The sequence below is a fragment of the Pteronotus mesoamericanus genome, unplaced genomic scaffold (genome assembly GCF_021234165.1).
Source record: "Pteronotus mesoamericanus isolate MK-2021 breed Mesoamerican mustached bat unplaced genomic scaffold, CSHL_Meso_final contig_25, whole genome shotgun sequence".
Lineage (NCBI taxonomy): Eukaryota > Metazoa > Chordata > Mammalia > Chiroptera > Mormoopidae > Pteronotus > Pteronotus mesoamericanus.
The window spans coordinates 15,009,799-15,019,873 of NW_026555105.1; the positions used below are offsets into that span (position 1 = coordinate 15,009,799).

At 52.5% G+C, this 10,075-nt stretch overlaps 1 protein-coding gene across 1 annotated transcript in view; it reads right to left on the reverse strand.

Annotated features, from left to right (window-relative positions):
* PPP1R16B (protein phosphatase 1 regulatory subunit 16B) overlaps positions 1-8,956 on the reverse strand; it is an 86,038-nt gene extending 77,082 nt beyond the window's left edge. Inside the window, exon 1 of the mRNA XM_054573757.1 lies at positions 8,879-8,956. The gene's annotated coding sequence lies outside the window, so the exon portion shown is untranslated. The remainder of the gene's footprint in view (positions 1-8,878) is intronic.
* Positions 8,957-10,075: the final 1,119 nt, after the last annotated feature.

Here is a 10,075-nt window from a genome sequence, read left to right on the forward strand (position 1 = left end):
AATATGTAACAATCTTTATGTAGGCACAGTTTAAAGGGTCAAAATTTGAATTACTGTGTAAGATCATTCAGAAACATCTTTTCTATTTTATTCTATCATACTGGCAAAAATTAGTTACTTAATAGTGTTGGAAAAGGGGATAGGGAAAGGTATTCCCACACACTGTTGATAGAATAGAAATTGATTTGGCCTCTTGAGAGGATAATTTGACAATGTCATAGCTCAAGTTGCAGGAAATTTTCCTTATAGATAAAATCATACCTGTGTACAAAGATATAAGCTGTACAAGCAAGGATGTTGCAGCTTCATACATTTAGAGCAGGAAAAAGCTGGAAACAATCTCAACTGTCAACAAGGAAGTAGAAATAAATTATGGTCAATTTTTATTACTGGAATATCATGTAGCCTTACAAACCAAGGTATATCTCTATGTGTTGACATGTGCCAAGATAAATTAGCTAAAAGAAGGAAGTTTCGGAAGAGTGTTCTATATATGTGTTAAAAAGGATAAGCATGTCAATGAATATGGATTTGTATACGTATAAGAAATTTATGGAAAGACACATAAAATATTCAGGAATTTCTTCTGGTGAAAAGAATGAGTGGTTGGTAATGTTTGGGAAAATATCACTCTCCGTTTTCCACATTTCCATGCTGTTTAAATTTTAATAATGACTTTGTATTCTTTTATTATTAAAAAGCATAAAATACAGCAATAAGAAAACAAAAGCTGGATTTTATATGTTTAAAAAAAAGAAGGAAAATTTGGAGGAAGTTGTCCCTATATCTTTAAAAGGCACTAGGCAATGTCTATAGGGCAACCTTTGCTCTCTGCCCAGTCCGTGGGATTGACTACAGAGTTCCAGAAGGGACGTGGAGACAGCAAGAGTCACGGAGAAGGGCCGAGAGCCCTGAAGGGAGTAAGTGTGAGAATGCGTGCCTTTTGTTTGCTCTGGGATCACAGGAAATGAAGCCAGTGCTGACTGAGACTCTGAACCATTCTAGGAGCCAAGAAATTCTGAGAATTCACCAGGTGACCCAAACACTAGGGCCTCTAACCAGTGCCAAGAAGCAAAGGCTAGGGATGCCTAGGTAAGTAAGGTGGTTTGCTCACACATGACCTGGGTGAGCAAACCAGCTGAACCAGCCACCAGGGACATCCATGGCACAGGGCTCTGCTCACCTATTCCCTCTGCTCTGAAGCCATCTGTGACTCCCTGGCGCTGACTTTGCTGATACTAATGTAATATCAATAGTTGAGATGTATCGAGTACATCCCATGTGCCAAGCAGAGGCTAAATGGTGAGTCATATCATCTCATACTGTTATTCCTATTTTACATAGGGGAAAATTGAGGCTTAGTGAAGGTAAGCAAGTAACTTGCTCAAGGTTGCAGTAAGTGGTGGAGGTGGGAGTTAAACCCAGGTCTGACTCCAGAGCCAGCCAAGGTCACTGCTAGCCTTCCGTCCATTTAGGGACGAACTAGAAGAAGCCACTCCCTCAGCGTAGGGACAGCCTTATGGAGCATCATAGCATTTTCAACCAAAGAAAAGCCAAAGAAGATAGTAATCAAGTGCAAGGGCTTTGAAGCCAGATGTTCTGGGTTCAAGTCCTTGCTCTGCCACCTACTCGCTGTGTGACCAGTGGAAAGTCACTGAACCTCTCTGCACCTCAGTTTCCTCAGCAGTAAAATCAGTAATAATGCCACCTCTTAGAGTTGCTAGGAGGACTAAAAGAGTTAAAGAGACAGCTATGGGCTCATAAAAAGTACCAAATGGTAACGATGGTTATTCATATTAAGAAAAAGACACCCTTTCTTCCAAGCACATGCAATTCCGCAGGGTGCAGACTTTGGCAAGCAGAGTGGGCTAGGTTCAACCCCTCCCTCAGCCAGGTTCCATCCAGCAGTACGCAACTCTACAACTTCACACTGGTCCTGCTGAGCCACTAATTCCCATGCACTGCCAGTTCTTCCTCCTAGCTACCCCTTCGCCTGCCTGGCTGTGAATCAGGATCACCTGGCACACTTTTTAAAAATACAGATTCCCAGGGCCCCGCTTTGGCCAGTGCTGATGCAGGCAAGCTGGGCTAGGGCCCAGGGATCTGGGTATTTAACAAGCCCCAGGTGAGTCGGAAAGAGTGTGTTCCCGGACCCACTTTTCTGGAAGCACCAGAAGCCCCTCAGCCCTTGCTCTGGCTGTTCCAGTGGTCCCTTGAGAGCAGACGGCCCTCCTTCCACACCTGGTCACAGGTCTGGGCCCAGAAAGAAGGCGCGCAGTAAATATGTGAGTCCGCAAGCCAGCCAGCAGAGCAGGTGGCTGTGTGAACAGGCACGACAGGCTGACTTTGTTTTCGTGTTTGAGTGGATTGTATCAGGTACCCCTCACCTTTAGGCTTGGGGGTTCCCCAGACCCTTGCTACTCAAAGTGCAGTGGACAGGCCAGCAGAATGGCTTCCCCTGGGAGCTTGTTAGAAATGCAGACACTCAGGCCCCCGATCCTACTGAATCACAGTCTGCTTTTTGCAGGAACCCCAAGATGAGCAAGACTGAGGCCAGTACCTCAGATCCCTTCCCCAGTGAGAATAAATTCTAACCAATGTGCACCTCTCACCCGTCCAAGTGCCTTTTGAGGCCAACGCCCAGCATTGAAGTTCCTTCAAACGCCCGGTGATCCCCCAGAACCACAGCATGAGCTTCTCACTAGCCCAGACCCAGGCTCAGCAGCTACCCTAGGGCTCACAGAGAACCTTTGCTTTAATAAGTTATTTATTTCAAAGTCCACATTAAAACACACCTTCTTAATACACTGAAAAGGAGACAATGCTCCAGCCTTTACAATCCTGGGGCATAGAACATTCCTTTCTTTTGTACAGAGTCACGACCCCTGCTTCCCTGGCCAAAGCCATCCAAAGACATCGGATGGCCCAAAGAAAACAAGCAATGTCTTCCTGTTGGCCAAGCTTCAAGTGATTGGGCAGATTTCACACTGGAGCTTAACCTCATTAATCCAAGGCCTATCGCATTGCTGTAAATGTCAGTGGAAAATAGCCATTCAGTGGGTTTCCTTCATTCCACCAGAAAGGGAAAAAACAGGAAGCTGACAGCAGCTGCGCCCCAGCCTGGCAGATCCCAAGAGCCCAGCTGACAGGGCGTTCCTTGTCAGCACCTCTGTTCCCGTGCCCCGGCCTGCTTGTCCAGATAAAGGTGGGTCCTGTGTCTACACGAGCAAAACGCAGTGGTGATTGCTATTCAGATCATTCAGGCCCCAAAGCACCTGCTTGGGAAAGGAAACAGTGTGGTCTGGATTTCTTTGGCCTGAATTACCAATTGGCCGATCGTCATTCAGATTCATCTAAATCCCTTCTTCCCATTCAAAATGTCCTACAAGCCAAAGCTCTGGGACTCCAGGGGACATAAGGCGTTCCAAGACCTCATTCATCTCTTTAATGCATATTGATTGTCTCCTGTGTGCCTGGCATCATGCTGGGCAACTGGGGACACAGAGCTGAATGAATTAGATACAGTCGCTGGCCTTATGGGGTTTCTAGGCCAGTCTAAGCTCTCTCAGCCTGGGCACTATGGACATTTAGGATTGTATAATTCTCTGCTGTGGGGGCTGTCCTGTGCACTGTAGGGTATTAGCAACATTCCTGCCCTCAACCCACTAGATGACATAGCACCCCTCCCCAGCTGTGACAACCAAAAATGTCTCCATTGTCAAATGCCCTCTAGGGAGCCAAACTGCCCCCAGTTGAGAACCACTGGCCTATTAGGTGAGACAGACTAGAAGAGTAATGACCACAAACAACCGTCTAATCAGAATTTTGATAAGTACCATGTAGGAAAATATTGTGGATACTACATCAATATTATCTACAACTTGGAAACCAGGCATTTTTGTGTGTGTGTAATTATAAATCCTTATGACAACTCTGATATATGTGTGTGTGTGTGTGTGTGTGTGTGTGTGTATATATATATATATGTATGTATATATATAATTATCTGTATTCCAGATAAAGAAATTGAGGCTCAAGGAAATGGAAATTGTCCAAGGCCAAAAAGCCAGTGGAAGACAGAGTCAGAATTTGAACCCTGGCCTTAAATAACTCTGCCTCCCACGGAAAAGGAAATCTGAGCCTTTGTCTTCTGTAAACAGGTAGGGTTTGTGGTCATGAGATGCTCTGACCAGCCATCCTCAAAGACCCGTATTCCTTCCTGGGGTCATTGTGGAACTCAGCCACCACCTGCTAAATCAATCAAGCTGCAAACTGACTACATCAAGGCAACTTGGTGGGACACTAGCGAGCGGAAGAATGCAACCTGAACTCAGGCGGCCAAGAACACCTCCCCCTCGCCAAGTGCCTGCACACAGGGCCTTCTCAAAATTCAGGGCTGGGAGAGAATGGGGAAGTACCCAGATAACCAGAGCATGCCCCGTTGTGACTCATCTCCAAAGTGCCTACTGTCCAGCATCCAAGGGAACACCGTGAAAAAAGCCAGACATTCTGCAGTCAGCTTTAGGTATTTACAAGAAGCGTAAGTGAGGTGGTATAGGCTAGCACGTAACAACTTTGGAAACCCCCAGACATGAATTGCCACCACATGTAAGCTGCATGCCTTTTGCAAATCACCTCATCCCTCGTGCCTTGGTTTACCCCTCTGTGCAATGGGGATAAATACATCCACTTCCATGAGTTGGTGTGAGGATTCAATAGCAATGCAAGCAAAGACTTTGGACAATACCCACCGCCCAGAAAAACACTTGGTACAATATTAAAGGGGCCAGATCACGACACTTTCTCTGCCTCCATCCTCTTCCTTCAAATTTGAGAAACTGAGTCCCAGGAAGAAAGAAACTGGTACAGAAGTATCTCATCTCAGAGAGCATCTCAGGAAGCATCTCAGGTAGGAGGGGACCTCTCTGCTTCCCAGGTAGAAAGACGAGGAAGGGACAGTTAATGTATTGGCAATTAGCACAGCCCAGCCTTTCCTCCCAGGCAGAAGTCAAACCTAGACTTTCTCAGGTGCTACAACCAGACAACTCTCCACAGCCTGCAGGGCACCTCCTTCGCGTCAGCGAGTGTTCAGTAATTCAGGATCCCTTGGCAGGATGGCCTCTGCCTGCCTCCCTGGCTTTGCCTGCTGCCCCTGCCTCCATATACCCTGTGGTGACGGCGCTCCAGCTGCACTCCCCACGGCTCTCAGAGGCACCAAGCCTCCGTGCCTTTGCACAAGCTGTTCTCTCTGCTCAGGCTGCCTACCCCTCTATTACCCACCACCTGGAAAATTGTCTTTGAAGGGCTCTGATGGGTTCCCACAGCAAAATTTGCCCACCTGTTATTGGTCATCACAGACTAATAATAACAGCAACTAACATTTGCAATCATGGATGAATATCTAGAGGGCCCTGAGCTAAATTTCTCACCCACATGGTCTCACTTGTCTCCTCACATCAACACCCTACGTAGGTAGCTAATATGCTTGAGAGGTAAGGCATCTGTCCATCGCCACCCAGCCACAAGGTAGCATAGTCTGGAATGAAACCTGTTGGCTGGCCTGAGCCCACCTGTTCATACATCACTTTATTCTTCACTCCTTTTCCTGCCAGTGAAACTGGTATCCCTTGCTATCTGTTGGGGACAGTAGCCTCACAATCTGTTTCCAGGCCTGCCTCTCCCTCTCCCCTGTAGAAAAAGAACCCTTAGAATTATCTTCTTCATCTTGAAATCCCTTGCTAAGCATAAGGTCTAAAATAAAATAAACACCTATTGGATAAATCAATGAATCCTGGAAAACAATTGCAGCCAAGGGAGAAAGGCTTAGTCACAGACATCCTAGGGACAGGCCCATGCTAGACTCAAACTCCCAAGAGGCAGGCCCCCAGGCTGAGAGGCTTCACCTGTCCTGGTAGCTAGAGGCAGAAGAGGTCTGACTCCACCAGACCAGAGGTGGTGGGAGCTCACTGCAAGGGAGGAAATGGTGGTGACAGTGACAAGTATCGCTTCCTGTGTTCCTGCCCATGCCAGGTGCTGTACTAAGCGCTTTCTGTGCTTTAGGGTCTCACGGAATCTTCAAAATCCCATGAAGTCAGCATTACTATCACTCCCACTTTACAGATGAGAAAGCCAGGACTCAGAGAGAGTAAATAATTTACCCAGGGTCACAGAGCTGTTAAGCACAAAGCTATAATTGGAACTAGACCTGTCAGGTCACTTGCTCTTCATATTTTCTAGCTTTCTGTAGGAGTCAGGCTCATCCGGGCCCTGCTTGAAGCCCAGTCTCTAAGATGAGCTGGGGATAAAGAAGGTCTCCTGGTCTCTACTGGAAGGATGCCAGTTGGGACCCACTACACACCAAATGCTCCAAGTCCTCCGTGTGGGGTGGCAGGGGGAGGGGGAGGGGATGGTGGCTAAGTTGCGGGAGGAGGGCAAGGTTGGGTGGGGATCCTGAGGATCCAAACACAGCACATGAATCCACGCATGTGCCTTCTTCGACCGGCAAACCCAGGCTGGCTCCTGCCTCTGGGGGTCAGAGAAAGCTCACTCTGGATGATGGGGCATGTTTTGAGAGGAACCTGGGGCTCTAGTTCCCCAAGCATCCTAATGAGCTCCGCAGAAAGGTCTGGCCTTGGGGAGAAACCCACCTTCCTACATCGACAACCTCTTAGCCCTGTGGCTTAGGCTCCCAAACAGACTTAGCTAGGTTAGAATTTAACCCCTACTCCAGCGTCAATCACCCGAGAGATGGAGTCTGAGTATGCATTGGCCTTGCCTGCCTGCCCTTCCCTGCCGGGGCAGATCCAGAGGGCACCAGGATGCAGGAGCCCGACCCATGAGCCACAGAAGATGGATGTCACAGTGGGGGAAATCGAAAGAGAGTAGGAAGGATCAAGTGGTCTTCCTGTAGGAAGATATTCCAGAGGCTGGAAAGAGTTGGGACCAGGAGAGGAGTCAGGAAGGTTCCAGGGTGGAGGGCACTGTTGGGTGGACTCCAGCGGACAGCAAGTGCAAAGTTGAACATCCAGAGTGGCCTGGCTGACCTCTCACTGGGGATTTGTGGGGGAAGGCCCTGAGCAGGTTGCCAGCTGAAAGGATTCACCAGCGCCCACCAGCCGACTGCAAGCTGGCTCTTTATGACACAGCCAGGGAAGGAGGTGTGGGAACTCCCCCCGCCCCTGCAGAACCACCCACCAGGGCTCCACTTCTGCTCCTGCCCTAAAGAAGAGAAAAGGCCCCACTCAAAACCAGCATGAAAGGCACCAGCATTTACTGAGGAGCACTCATCCTGCCACGCTCTGCTGCACCAAGCTCTCCTCGGGTCCTCTCACCCATCCCCCAGACGGGGCTGCTTCTTAGCCCCATTTCCTAGACGCAACTGAGGCTCCCGGAGGCCAAGTGCCTAGTCCTGGGGCAGATGGAGCTAGTCACCGACGGAGCTAAAAAGCTTTATAACCAGCCTAGGAGGAGTCCTCCCAGATGGAGGGGTGTTCTCGGTACTGCGCCAGCCGCAGGAAATGGCAGGGCACAAGGGCAAGTACCCCCTCGGGCTCAGGCGGCGAACGACAGGGCCCTTCCCGAGAGAGCCCTGGGGGAACGGGCGCCTGGTACCGCAGGGCCCCGGTCCTCCACAGAGGGCGATTCAGAAGCAGCACCTGGTGCCCGCGGCCGCGGGGAGCTGGTGGGCTTTTCTGACAGCGAGAACAGGGGCCCATTATGTGGAATTTAATCACATGGGCGCGCAAGCAGCTCGGCTTTCGGTTTTGAGAAGCGCTTTTCAGCCGCGTCTCTCCCTTGGCGCCCGAGGTGCCCGGGAGCGCCTGGTCCCAGGCTCCCGGGAGGGCCAGATTCAAAGCTCGCCGAGGCTCAGTTATACACCCGGGGCTGGGAGCTGCATCATCAGCATCTCCAGGGCAGCCGGGCCCGGGCTGGTGGAGGAGGAGGAGAGAAGGAAGGAGTCTGCATCAGGGAAGGAGGCGGCAGCGAGCGCCTCCCCCTCCTTGCTCTCCACTTAGGGCAGTCGGGCAGCTCAGCCTGGGCGCTCCGGGTGACCTTGGGGAGACCCCCGGAGCGACCTCTCTGGGGCGGGCTGCAGTGTCAACCCATCCTAGGCGCTCGGGGGCGCTAATCCGGCCGGAGTCGAAGCGCGGGACTCGGGAAGAGAGGAGCGCTCCGGGCTCGGGGGACCCAGCAGCTGGCGCACGGCAGCCCTTTGGAGAGGCCGGGCGCACCTCTCCCTGGGCACAACCACGCGCGGCGTCTCCCCGGGGCCGGCGATCTATGTCAGTGGGATCCCGCGGCTGGATGGGTCGGCACTTGCGGTCACCTGCCCCTGGGGACCTTTCCCGCCAGAGCAGGAGCGCTCCCTGAGCCTGGCCGCTGCCTGCGGACACCAAACGCCGCCACGCGAGGGGGCGGCACCCCCATTCCTGGCCCCGAGGTTGGGCGCCGGGGCTCTTTGGTGCACGCTGTAGCTCCCGATTCCCGTTATGGAGCCCCCCAGCAGACAGCGACCCGAGAGTCCAGAACCAACCGAAATCTCCCTGCCTGACCCAAGACTGGGTCACGGCGACCCCAGCCAACAACCTGCCAATGCGCCCCCCGCCCCCACCTCCGGCCTCGTTGTTGGCGCGCAAGCCCGGGGAGAACGCCCAACCCCAGTCCGCCTTCCCGGACGGACCTACGCTACCCGTACCTGCCTTTCCACTGTCCCCTCCCTCCAATTATCTTAAGCAGACGGCCCGTGGCCAAAGCGCCCCACACACCCCCAGCCAGGCTGTCAGAGGCCAGGACCACCTCCCCGGCCCCGTCCTCATCCCCCGCCCGCCCGGTCAAGCCGCAGAGCGCAGCAGGGAGGCGGCGCCGCCGCGGAACTCACCCTCTCTCCCGAGCCCTGCCCGGGCGGCTCCCGGCCCCGGCTCTGTCCGTCTGCCCCCGAGCCGCGGCTGCTGTTGAGGCGACTGAAGCGGGCGCTCCTCGGCCCCGAGCCTCCGCACCGCCCCTTGGCTCCTCCCCCAAGGCGGGGCCTGAGCTCCGGGGATGCGGGTGGGCGCGCTCGGCCGGTCCCCCTGGCGGGGGAGCGCGCTAAGGGTCTCAGCGCTCTAAGGATGGGGCTCCTCCTTTGAGCAGCTGGAAATTGAAGAAAGGTGGGACGCGTCCAGGCTTCGGAATAGTTTTCCTTATAGTCGTCCCTCTTTCCCGCCACCACCACCACCGTGCAAAAGGAAGCCCAGGACGGTATCCTGGCTCCCTTTCGACAGAAGGACACCACCAGGAAGCCCAGAGAGGGGCACTAACCTGCCCAAGGCCACACAGAATTAATACCGCGCCAGGAATTCACGTCTCCTTCCTTGAGGGCCTGAGCAGCTCGAATCTGAAGGCTTCATAGGCCGACAATGAGACCGGCCAGCTCTTGCCCTGGGACAGGTCTGTCGGGGCAGGTGCCCCAGCTGCAGGGCAGAGAGCAGAAGCGAGGCAGGGGTACGCGGGGGCTGTGGCCTGCGACGTGGACTCGCATTATTTCCCCTTTCTGGGAAGAAAGGAGGTGAAGCGAAGGAGGAAGGAAGTGGTCATACCTCCGCTGACGTCTGCCACGATCTAGAAAGGGGCTGCCTCCCTGAGATTTAAGGCTAAAAATGCGGGGGGGGGATGTTTTTTTAAAAAGGCGAGCGCCGGTGTCTTCTCTCATCGAATTTAAGCCTCTTTCCTGGGCTGAGAGCTCTGAGCACCATCTTTTCTTTGCAAGACCAGCGATTTAACTACCTAAAGGCTGATGTTGAGAGGGCCCTACTTCCCTCCCTCCCCCCATAGGAAGAGGAGAGAAAGTTAACAAAGGGGGAAAATCCAGCGCAAAACATTCTCTGGAATCTACACTCCCTGAACACTGGCTGTCGAACAATGGAGTTCTCTTCTCCACAAAGGGCCTTGTTTCCTGAGCTTTCTCAGCCTCCAGATCAGAGCTCTAGGGCCAGCCAGCCGGGTGCAGACAAGGTTTGAGTTTGGTGGGCTTGGGGGTGGGACCCAGTTAATTCGATTTCCAGCAGACTTGTGTGAAGAAATCCTCGAGGTCATTACT